Consider the following 10,916-nt stretch of genomic DNA (forward strand, 5'->3'; position numbering starts at 1 on the left):
CTGCCCCCACCCCACCTTCTGTCCTGAAAACCACTCACGGCCCTTTCTGTGTGAGCTGCCCTGCAGGCTGCCACTGGCAAGTACACATAAGCACAAGGCACACATGGACATACAAACATGCACGCGTGCACGCACACACACACACACACACACACTCGCCTGTAGCTTGGAGGCTGAGCTGGCTGTGCCCCGAGAGCCTGGGACTGAGGGGAGGCGTCTGGCCCAGCTGCCCCTGCACTGGTCCCTGGCCTGGCTGGACTCCTGCTGAGATGCCCCACCCATCATGGCCAACTGTGCAGTCCACATGGCAGACCCCAGTCTCCCGGGAGACCATCAACACTTGCCTGGCAGCTCCACAGCGCCCCCTGTCGGCGGACAAGCCCAGGCTGCTGCCCCGGCCACACAGCCACAGCCTCCAGGCAGAGAACTCTGAGTTCATGGGGGCTCAGGGGCTGTGGGGGCTGCTGGGTGCCAGGATGGCGCTACCCACAGCAAGGGCTCACGTGCCTGGAGCCTCCCAGACTCAAAACTGAGGGAGGGGCTTCAGGGAGCCCCCGGGCCCCATGCACGGGGCTCCACATCTCTCTCTCAGAACCCTGCCCTGGCTGCTCGGGGCCCCTCTTCCCTCTGCTCCCCACCCCACAGGCTGCTCCTGCACCAGCTTCCTATGCAATCAGCTGCCCTGGGGTCCTCCCGCCTCCAGCCCACTGTGCAGAGCCCGGGGGCAGGAGCCCTGCCTGACCCACCTCGAGGTGCTCAGTGAGCTCAGTGAGCAGAGCTGACCGCTGTCCAGGTGCAGGAAGGGTGGTGTTTGGCAGCTGCAGGTGGCTGGGGTGTGAGGAGCTGAGCCCTGCAGACAGCTGCCCTGAGGCCTGGGGTGGGGAATGGCGGGGGGAGCTGTGTGTCCCTGGGGGGCACGGGCAGTGGGGGGAGCTGTGTGGCCCTGGCGGGTATGGGCAGTAGGTGGAGCTGTGTGTCCCTGGGCAGCACTGGGGGTGGTGGGGGGATTCTGTATGTCGCTGGTGGGTGGGGAGATCTGTGTGTCCCTGAGGGAACATGGGGAGTGGGGTGACCTGTGTGTCCCTGGGGGGCACTGGGGGTGGTGGGGTATTCTGTATGTTGCTGGGGGGCCACAGGGGGTGAGGGGATCTGTGTGTCCCTGGGGGGCACTTGGGTGGGGGGATCCGCCTGTCCCTGGGAAGCCAATGTCCGGGTGCCCAGGGAATATCCTGGTGCTGGCTCCTCTGGGGCTTGTGGAGCTCAGTGGCGAGATCACTGGGGGAGGGGGTGAAGGCACTGGCTTTGAGGGGTTTGGGGGCCCACGGCATGCAGACCGGGCAGGCACAAAATCAGAGACTGTGCCCAGCCGCTTCCCTGCAGGTGCAATCCGGAGCGTTCTCCACGGCAGAGTGAGGGCCCAGTGTACGGCCTCTCCATCCCAGATGCAACCCTCGGTCAGCTCCGCTGGATGCAACCACAGCCTCCCGGCCTCCTTCCTGGACACTGGGCAGGGCTCAGCCCACAGGAGCAAACCCGCCCACCCAGGGAGCTGGGCAGGGGGCTTCCAAGGAAAAGCTGACCCAGTAGTGGGAACTTCAGAAACCCAGCCCCCGTGGTGCCTGGCCCCCACCCGGCCTGGAAGAGGAGTCCCTCAGGGCAGAGCTGTGTCCCCCAGGCTCATCTGTGGAAGCCCCGCCCCCAGCACCCCAGAATGTGGCCACAGACAAGGCCTTCACAGGGACACCCCATGGGCTGGGGTCTTGAGGCAAGGGGAGATGAGGCCTCTCGGGGCGATGGCTGAGGACCCAGGGGGCCAGGACAGGGGCTGTAGGGGGAGCTAGCCCCACCCCAATCTTCACCTTGAACTTCATCCTCCAGGAGTGGGAGCCACCAAGTGCCCAGGTCGCCCGGCTGCCCCCAACGCCACCTTGTGGCTTGAACCAAACAGGGACCCAGCCAGGCTCCATCCTAAAACCAATGGTCAGCGCCTGTCTGAAGGCAGACCTGTGACCTGTGACCTGTGACCTCCAGCCTGCTCCCTGCCCAGAGCTCAGCCCTGGAGGCTGCAGGTGGAAGGATGCCTCACATACTCCCTTCCCCAGGGAAGACCCCATAAGGACATGGGACCCAGGCTCAGCGGGGGCCGGGCCCTGTCTATCCCCCAACCTGAGCTCCCCACTGCCCTCCCAGTGCCCCTGGGAGGCCCCCAGGCAGAGCATGGATGTGAGGCCAGGGGAGACGCAGCTCAGAGCTCAGGGGTCACGGGGTGGCAGGGCTGTGCGTCCTCACATGTAACTTCCTGTTGGCACAGAAAGCTTAAAGGCCCACGGAAGGGCAACCCCAGCACCATCCAGCGTCCAGCGTCCAGCGTCCAGCACGGGAAGAGGATACCCCCCTCACTGATGCTGACCTCTTTGGCAATTTCTTTTTTTGTTTTTGAAGATTTTTTATTTGTTTATTTGAAAGGCAGAGATAGAGGAATCTTCCATCCTCTGGTCACGCCCCCAAATGGCAGCTCTGGTTGGGAATGGGCAAGGCCAAAGCCAGGGGCCAGAAATTCCATCCAGGTCTCTCATGCGGGTGCAGGGGCCCAACCATGGGACCACCTTCCGCTGCCTTCCCAGGGCATTAGATGGAAGCTGGATCGGAAACAGAGCAGCCAGGACTCAGACGGCTGCTTAACTGCTGCCCCACAGCACCGGCCCCAAGTCAGCCGCTAGAATGAAGGGCCCTGGCTGGGAGATGGATCATCTGGATGCCCTGGCGGGAGCCAGGGGGATGGAGCAGGGGCCTCCAGAGACCAGGATGGCCAGGCAAGAGACCCCCTGGAGCCTGCAAGAGACCCAGCCCTGTCAGGCTCTTAGACGCAGACTCTGTATGGTTTTCAGACCTCACGTCTGGGGTCAGCTCCACAGCCATAGGAAATGACTGCGTGGTCTTCCATTCACGTTGGTGGAACGAAATTCCACCTGTGACCTTGCAGTAACTTGGGCTATTCCTCTGGCTTTGAACACTCCCTGCCTCCAGTTCCGGGGGCTGCGCCCAACACTGCCTGGTGACGTCCTCAGTGGCATCTTCCTGGAGGCAGCACAGAGAGACCGCCCTGTCCACGGGGGCCCTGGGCCCAAAGCCAGCCCTGTCTCTCTGTCCCTGTCCTGCACCCACAACCCAAAGGCCCCAGGGTGCCTCCCGCACTTGCAAGGGGCCACCTGCTCAGGGGAGGCACTGGGCACCCGTCTGGGCCCCTGAAGCCACCACTTTGCCTCTAAGAGCCCCAGCCAAGAGAGGAGGCCACCAGCCTCCACCCCACCCCTGCAGACCCCCAGTGCAGGCATGGGAGCAGTGACTGGACCTCCATTCAGTGCTGCGGGGGCTCAGAGCCCCCTGCCATCCACACCCGCCCCCACTGTCAGGAGCTGGATGGTGGCTGCCATCGGGGTCTCCACAGTAGACACTGTGCAGACCCAGCCTGGGGGCCTCTGAGCCAGAGCCCTCCCACCCACCGGTGCTGTGACTCTGCGGCCAGGCCTGGGCTAGCACAGTGACCTTCAGACCTGTGGCAGGAAGGTCGGAGCTGCGTGTGGAACGTGGTCTCCCTCTGCTTGCGGTCTCGTGCAATGACAGTGGGAGGGGCCCAGTGAGGCATGGCTCTCTCCACCTGGCCGCAGACCTCCTGCTGTGGCCAAGGAGGGCCCTGCTGGGGGTCTCTGATGCCCCCTCAGTCTCCGAGGACAGGCAGGCAAGGGACACGGGTCCCTGGGGCCACACCAGCCCTCATGGGAGGAAGACGCCATCATTGGGGGACAGCCCAGCCCACCCATCCCACCTTGCCCATGTGAGCAAACCCAGTCCCAGGCCCCAGCTTCCCTCAGTCCTGTCCAGAGCGTCTCCATCCACAGGGTGCTGGCCTGGGGCAGCCTTGTCCAGAGCAAGGCACCTGACCCCACGAGGTGGCCCCTCACTGGGTGGGGCCTGGACACTGCCCTCCCACTCCAGGAGCAGCCCCCGAGTGGGGCCCAGGTGCACCTGCTACAGACCCAGGCTTCAGGTCCCCCTGTCCATGATGCTGGGCCCTGCAGTCCTGCTCTGCCCACTCTGTCCACCCACGTTCCCTCCTCTGGCTGCAAGGGGCTCCGAGGGGTCAGCAGGTCTGTCTCACACCTGGATCCGGCAGCGTCAGTAGCCACCCAGTCCCTACACCTGCAGACTCCTGGCTCTGGCCTGGGCCCCTTCCCTGAGCCTGGGCCTGGCTGCACTGCCCCCTGCAGACCGAGCCCGGCTGGAGCATTTGGCTTTGGGTCCCACCCTGGGGCCGCCCCTGAGGACACCAGCATGCAGCCCATCCTGGATAAACAGCTTCTGTCACCACAGTCACTCCCCAGTGCGAGAGACCTGGCCGGTGGTCTGGGAAGAAGCAAGAGGCTGGGCGTTTGCCTGTCCTGTCGACATTTTTGCCCCCACTCCGGTGCCCCTGGGACTGCAGTGCACACGGGGCCAGCGGGAGCTTCGGCCAGGCTCAGCACCTGCACTGTGGCCACCTCCCCCTTGCCAGAGGCCGGGCGAGTGGACACAGAGGTCTCCAGACCCTGGCCCTGGTCCCCCGCCTAAAGCCAGGTCAGCTGGAGGAGCCTGGGAGGGCCCCAGACCCCCAGAACCTCCACAGGGGTTCTCTGGGCTTCTTTTGGCCCTGAGGCTGGGGCTGGGGCTGGGCTGGGCTGGGGCAGAGGCAAGCGTGAGCCAACCAGGGCACTTCCTCAATGGGCACATGCACCTCCACCCCCTGGGCAAGGCGAGGCCTCCAGTTTCAACAAGGAAAACCCCACATGGAGCCGCCCAGGGGCCCTGGACAGGGGTGGCACTGGCCCGAGCCCAGGCCCCTCAGAGCCTGCAGCCCTGTTCCAGGGTGGGGATGTGGGAGTGGGGTGGGAGTGAGCTGGGGGGAGGAGCCAGGGCAGGTGCAGGAGGAAAGGGGCTCCAGGAGCGGGCTCCTGTGTCCACCTTGGGGCTCAGGGGTGCCCCTGACAAGCAAGGCTGCCTGCAGGGCGAGGGCTGTCCCAGGGCCTGGGCAGAGCCCTGGCTGCTCCGTGCCTGACTTCCCTCAGGGAGGGGCAGGGGGCAGCCGCAGGGCTACTGGGGAAGCTTTGCAGTGTGGAGCTCCCTTTAAGAGGAAGAAGGGAGGGGCCAGTGCTGTGGCACTGTCGGAAAAGCTGCCATCTGCAGCACTGGCACCCACGTGGGAGTCAGTTCAAGTTCCAGCTGCTCCTCTTCTGATCAGCTCTTTGCTATGGCCTGTGAAAGCAGTAGAAGATGGCCCGAGTGCTTGGGCCCCTGTACCCATGTGGGAGACCTGAGGAAGCTCCTGGCTCCTGGCTTCGGATCAGCACAGCTCAGGCTATTGCAGCCAATTAGGGAATGAACCAGCGGATGGAAGACCTCTCTGTCCCTCTCTCTCTCGCTCGCTTGCTCTCTCTGTCTCTCTCCCTATAACTCTGACTTTCAAATAAAGTAAATCTTTTTTTAAAAGGTCACAGGAAATGTTAGGAATGCGCAGGAAGCGCACACCCAGCTCTTGTATCCCTGGTGCCTTGAGAAGCTCAGGGCTTCCCAGCGAGGAGGATGTGAGGGGGTGGCTGAGGCCGGAGCTGGGAAGGGGCCAGGTCATGCCTGGGCACCCACCATGGGGACGCCTGCCTGCCCCAGCCTGTAGGTGGGCCCAGGCCCCCACTGTGCCAGCTGCAAGGGGCCCTGCCAAGGCTTATGGCCCACTCAGAACAGAGGCGCCGCCCGTCCGGGTCAGAGCCGGCACAGCAGGCCCCGGCCAGCAAGTGAGGGCCTCCATGGTGAGGTGGGAGCAGATGGGGGCCTCTTCAGGCTGCCTGTGTCCTGGCATCCCATAATACCACGCAGCTATTAGGAGCTAAGACCCTGGAGAAGCTGTGAGGATACGGCCATGAGTCTGGTTCCTCAGGAAATCAAACTCGAGTCTGTTACACCATGTGTTGGGATCAATAATTCAATTGCTCCATCTACTCGAAAGGCAGAGCTGCCTGGAAGCCAAGGCGGTCCCTGGCAGAGCTGTGAGCCGCACCGAGCCATGCTGAGCTGTGCTGAGCCATGTCGAGCTGCACCGTGCCAGCCATGCCATGCCAAGCTGGGGTACAAGAGCTGTCCCAGCTCCGGGGCGACAACTCTGGGAAAACCCCGAGAAGGTGGGACGTGGACTCCCCGGTGAGGGTGGGCTGAGCCATCACACCCCTCACCTGGACTGAGCTGGTCGCCCACGAAGGTGCAGGGCCCAAGGACTTGAGCCATCTTCTGCCACTTTCCCAGGTGCATTAGCAGGGAGTGGGATCAGAAGTGGAGCAGCCGGGACTTGAACCGGCACCCACAGGGGATGCTGGCGTTGCAGGTGGAGACTGAACAGTCTAACACCACAGCACTGGCCCCTAAATAAATAAACAAAACATGGCCAGGCTGCAGCCCCCTGTGGCCTCCCTGGCTCCTCACTGACTCCTCCCTCTGACTTGCTGACTGGGCTCCCTCCTTGCTAGCCCTACCCCTCCCCTAAAAACCCTACCCCCTTGCTGACCCCACCCCTCCCCTTGCTGACTCTGCCCTTGCACCTGGAACTTGGGCCATTTCTGCCTGCTCTCTGGGCTCAGGCTGCCACTCCCTGCCTAGGGCTTTACCTCCAACTTAACACAGGTGCACAAAAGTACACAAACCAAGACAGCCCCTCAACCATCTGCTCCAAAACTCCCAAAATTCGCACTGAAGTCAAGTGCGTCTCCCAGGGGCTCTGGAGGCAGAGGGCGTTTTCCAAGAGAAGGGGTCAGGGAGAAGCCTGCCTGGGGCCTGGGAACATCACACACATGGCTGGTTCAGGCCCTGTGCAAGGCTGGTTCAGGCATGTGTGGCCCCGGGGTCCAGGCACACGTCTGACCATAGGCAACCTGTGTTCCCCCTCGAGCTGCATCGTGCACCGTCTTCCAGCGGCACCGCCCCGGCTTCAGCTGGGGGATCCCGGCCTGCCACACCCTCCCTGGACTGGGCCCGCTCTGCCTGCCTCGCTCCTCCCCTCCGCACCCTGCCATCGCCCAACAGTGAATCCCTGGGCCCCATGTCACTGCGGCCGAAGCCGACTGACCTGGGAAGGGCAGCCTGGGGGCGCTGGCCTTGGCTGGGAGAACTCGTGGGGATGCAAGCAGAACAGGGCACTCAGAGGCTGAGGGCTCACAAGGCGGTCAGCTGGGGGTGGGGAGCGGCTCCTGCTGGCGGCAGCCAGAGCTTGTCTCAGCTGAAGGGTGCACAGGTCCTACAGGAGGGAGGCAGCTGGGGAGGGCTGGTGTGTTTTCAAGTCGGGGTCCCTGGGAAAAGGATGCCCAGAAATCCTGAGGGCCGCAGGGTCTCGTAGGAGGCCGTCAAAGACTCTCCAGTTAAGTCGGGGCTCACGGGTAAGGCTGCCACCTGTGATGCCAGCATCCCATATGGGTGTTGGTTTGAGAACCAGCTGCTCCACTTCCAATGAAGCTCCCTGCTGTGGCCTGGGAAAGCAGTGGCAGATGGCCCAAGTGCTTGGGTCTCTGCACCCACGTGGGAGACCCGGATGAAGCTCCTGGCTTCAGCCTTGACCACTGCAGCCAACTGGAGAGTGAACCAGCAAACAGAATCAATCAATCAATCTCTCTCTCTCTCTCTCTCTAATTCTGCCTTTCAAATAAAAAAAAAAAAACGAATCTTTAAAAAACAAATACACAGCTTGGGGTGGCGGGCATGTGGCATGGCGGTGAAGCCACCACTGGGGACCCCAGCATCCCACACTGGAGCTCCTGGGGACCCGGCGTCCCTCACTGGAGCTCCTGGGGACCCGGTATCCCACACTGGAGCTCCTGGAGACCCTGGCATCCCTCACTGGAGCTCCAAGTCCCGGTTGCCACGCTGTCCATCCCGTTCCCTGTTAGTGTGCACCTCGGGAGGCAGCAGGTGACATCTGGAGGACATGGCCCCGCACCCACGTGGGGGAAGTGGAGGGAGCTCATGGGTCCTGGCTTCAGCCCGGCCCAGCTTCATGGGAGTGAACCAGCAGATGGGAAGATCTCTCTCTCTCCCCATTTCAAATAAATCTTACAAATAAATAATTTTAAAAAAGAAACAATAGCAGCCTGGGGTGAAACCCAGTTCAAGGAGCAGCTCCTGCCCTTGTGAGGCCCCAGGAGCTGCCCTCGGTGGACTCGTGGGCTCAGGTCTGGGAACGAGTTGTGGAGCACAGAGCTGATGGAAGCAAACGCGTTCCTGGCCACCAAGAGCACAGACGGCAGACTGGCTGGCGCTTCCAGCCCCCACCTGCAAAGGTGGTCACTTAGGGGTGAAGAAGAACCCAGGTCCCGGCTGTCCACATGGGCCCCAACTGTCCACCCAGACCCCGGCTGTCCACCCAGGTCCCAGCTGTCCACCCAGACCTCAGCTGTCCACCCCGACCCCGGCTGTCCACCCGGGCCCGGCTATCTACCCAGGCTGATCTCCAAGCTCTGCAGACATGGCCAGGAAAACGGTGATGAGAAAAGGGGGCCCAGGCTGCATAGCTGGGACTGTGTCCCCGTGGGAAGTGGGCACATTGCCAGTGGGTTCCTCAGCAGGGATGACCCTGCCCCCAGCCAGCAGCTGCTTGGTGCCAGGCGGGCTGTGACCTGGTCTGCTTCGGGGCAGCGGCTGGGTGGGGACAGACACCATGTTCCTCCCAGGGTGCCAGGCTGGGACTGGCAGAGGTTGGGGTGCCATGCGAGCATGGCGGGGTGGAACGTGTCATCTCCTGTGTCTGGCTGTGGGACACAGCTTGGCTCACGGGAGGTGAGCACAGTGACACCTGCCCAGGTGAAGCCACGCGGCCAAAGCTTCTGCAGGGCCCAGCTCTGTCCTCCTCGCCCCCCACCCCCAAGCTTCCCAGGGACACAGCAGCAAAGGCCCAGCCACTCCAAGGGCTGAAGCCCATCATGGCTCTCTGTGGCCAAGCCCTGGGCTGGCGGGGCTGCTTCCTCCTGGGATGGGCCTCTCTCGCCTCTGCTGCCTCCTTGCTCCCCTCTCACCTCTGCCCCTCCTGCCCTGCTGTGGTGATGACCATGTGTCCACCAGGCCCACGTGCACACTCGAGGAAGCTCCCGGTCCCAGATGCCCACCCTGAGCCATCAGCAAGGGATCGGGGTGTGGGCGTCTCGGGGGCCCTCGTCCTGCACACATCTCAGCCCAGATGGCCAAGCACCTGGCTCTGTATACAGTGGAGAGTCGGCATGGCCATGGTGGACGGGGTGAGCCGACACCAGCCCAGGCTAAAGGCTGGCCCTGTGGTGAGCAGCCAAGAGCTCCAGGACAGCAGTAGGTGTGGGCCTCCCATATGTGTGACCGTGGGGAGCCTCCTGTACCCAAGTAGGGGCCAGCAAGTGGCCCCAGAACCACAGATGCCCAAGGAATGAGCCGTGTCCACTCCCCCATCCCCAAGGCACAGCCACATAGCTAGGAAAGGCCACTGTGCCACGGACACTGTGCTGGCCCCAGGCCTGGAGGCTCCTTGTACAGGGGCCAGGGACCCTGAGCTGTCCCTGCGACCCTGGGCCCATACCCACCTGTCCACCTGTCACCTAAGTGCTCTGCCTCGCTGAGCCCACAGGCAGGATGTGAGTGAGGATGGAGGCCCAGACCTTGTCCCCATCACAGTGGCCCTCACAGTATGTCACGCTGCCCTGGCTAGAGAGGACATGTGGAGCCTGGATGGTCAGGGAGGGATGCCTGGAGGCAAGGGCCTGAGACCCTGGGCTGGAGGAGAGAGGGTCCTGCGCCTCCCTCACTGGGACAGGGATTTGCTCTGCTCACCACCCCAGGTGAGCCGGGCTTCTGCCTCAGGGACGTTGGCAGGGGTGGGCGGAAGAGGCCTGGCCAGGTCCAGCACTGAGGCAGCCACATCCCACTGCCTCCCCACAAGGCCTCCTGCCCCCTGGAGGTGCCCAGGGCTCCCCTGCCCATGGCACTGGTCCTCCTGCCCAGCCTGAGTGTAGGGGGCAATGGGTCCCTGGCACCCGGGGGTCGGCTCTGTCTTCACATCTCGCCACACCTGTGACCCATCAAGCACTAGGGCTCCTGGCCACCATCTGACCCACAGCGAAGCTTGTAGAGCTGGCCGCAGGAAGGGATGGATGGAGCCATCAGGGTACAAACTGGCCGAGGCGGGGAGCCACAGGGTCGGTGCTTCCCCTGCTTGGTTCAAAGGCATTTGCTGACCTCCAGCTGCTCGAGCGCAGGGAGGCTCTGAGCAGGCAAAGGCCAGTGCTGCAGGAAGGTGCCAGGCGTGGTTCCTGCACCAGGCCCCACCCCATGCCCTCCCAGGAATCCTGGGGGAGATGCGCTGGCTGCGGCACCCGTGTTCCCTGGACGTCCACATCACCCACCGTCAGGGCCAGCCTCAGGGTCCCGGAATCTGCATCACTCCCGGGCTTCCGGCTGTGGCCACAGCCACTAAGCAAGAGCCAGTGTGGCCAGCGAGGACAGTGAGCACCAGCATGGGCAGTGTGGACAAAGAGGGCCAGCATGGACAGCGTAGACATGAGGGCAAGTGTGAACAGAATGGGCAGTGAGGGCCAGTATGGACCGTGAGGGCCAGCGTGGACAGCAAGAGCCAATGTGGACAGCGTGGACAGTGGGGGCCAGGGAGGACAGTGAGGGCCAGCATGAGCAGTGTGAACAGCGAGAACCAGCATGGACAGTGAGGGCAAGCATGGACAGTGAGGGCCAGTGTGGACAGCATGGGCAGTAAGGGCCTGCATGGACAGTGACAGCCAACGTGGACAGTGTGGACAGTGGTGGCCACCCTGGCAGAGTGGGGCTGTGACACCATCCTCTGTGTCCCCATGTCCCCTCTCCCCATCTGT

This window comes from Oryctolagus cuniculus, chromosome 7 (genome assembly GCF_051225735.1).
Source record: "Oryctolagus cuniculus isolate XC-2025 breed Fujian yellow rabbit chromosome 7, ASM5122573v1, whole genome shotgun sequence".
Lineage (NCBI taxonomy): Eukaryota > Metazoa > Chordata > Mammalia > Lagomorpha > Leporidae > Oryctolagus > Oryctolagus cuniculus.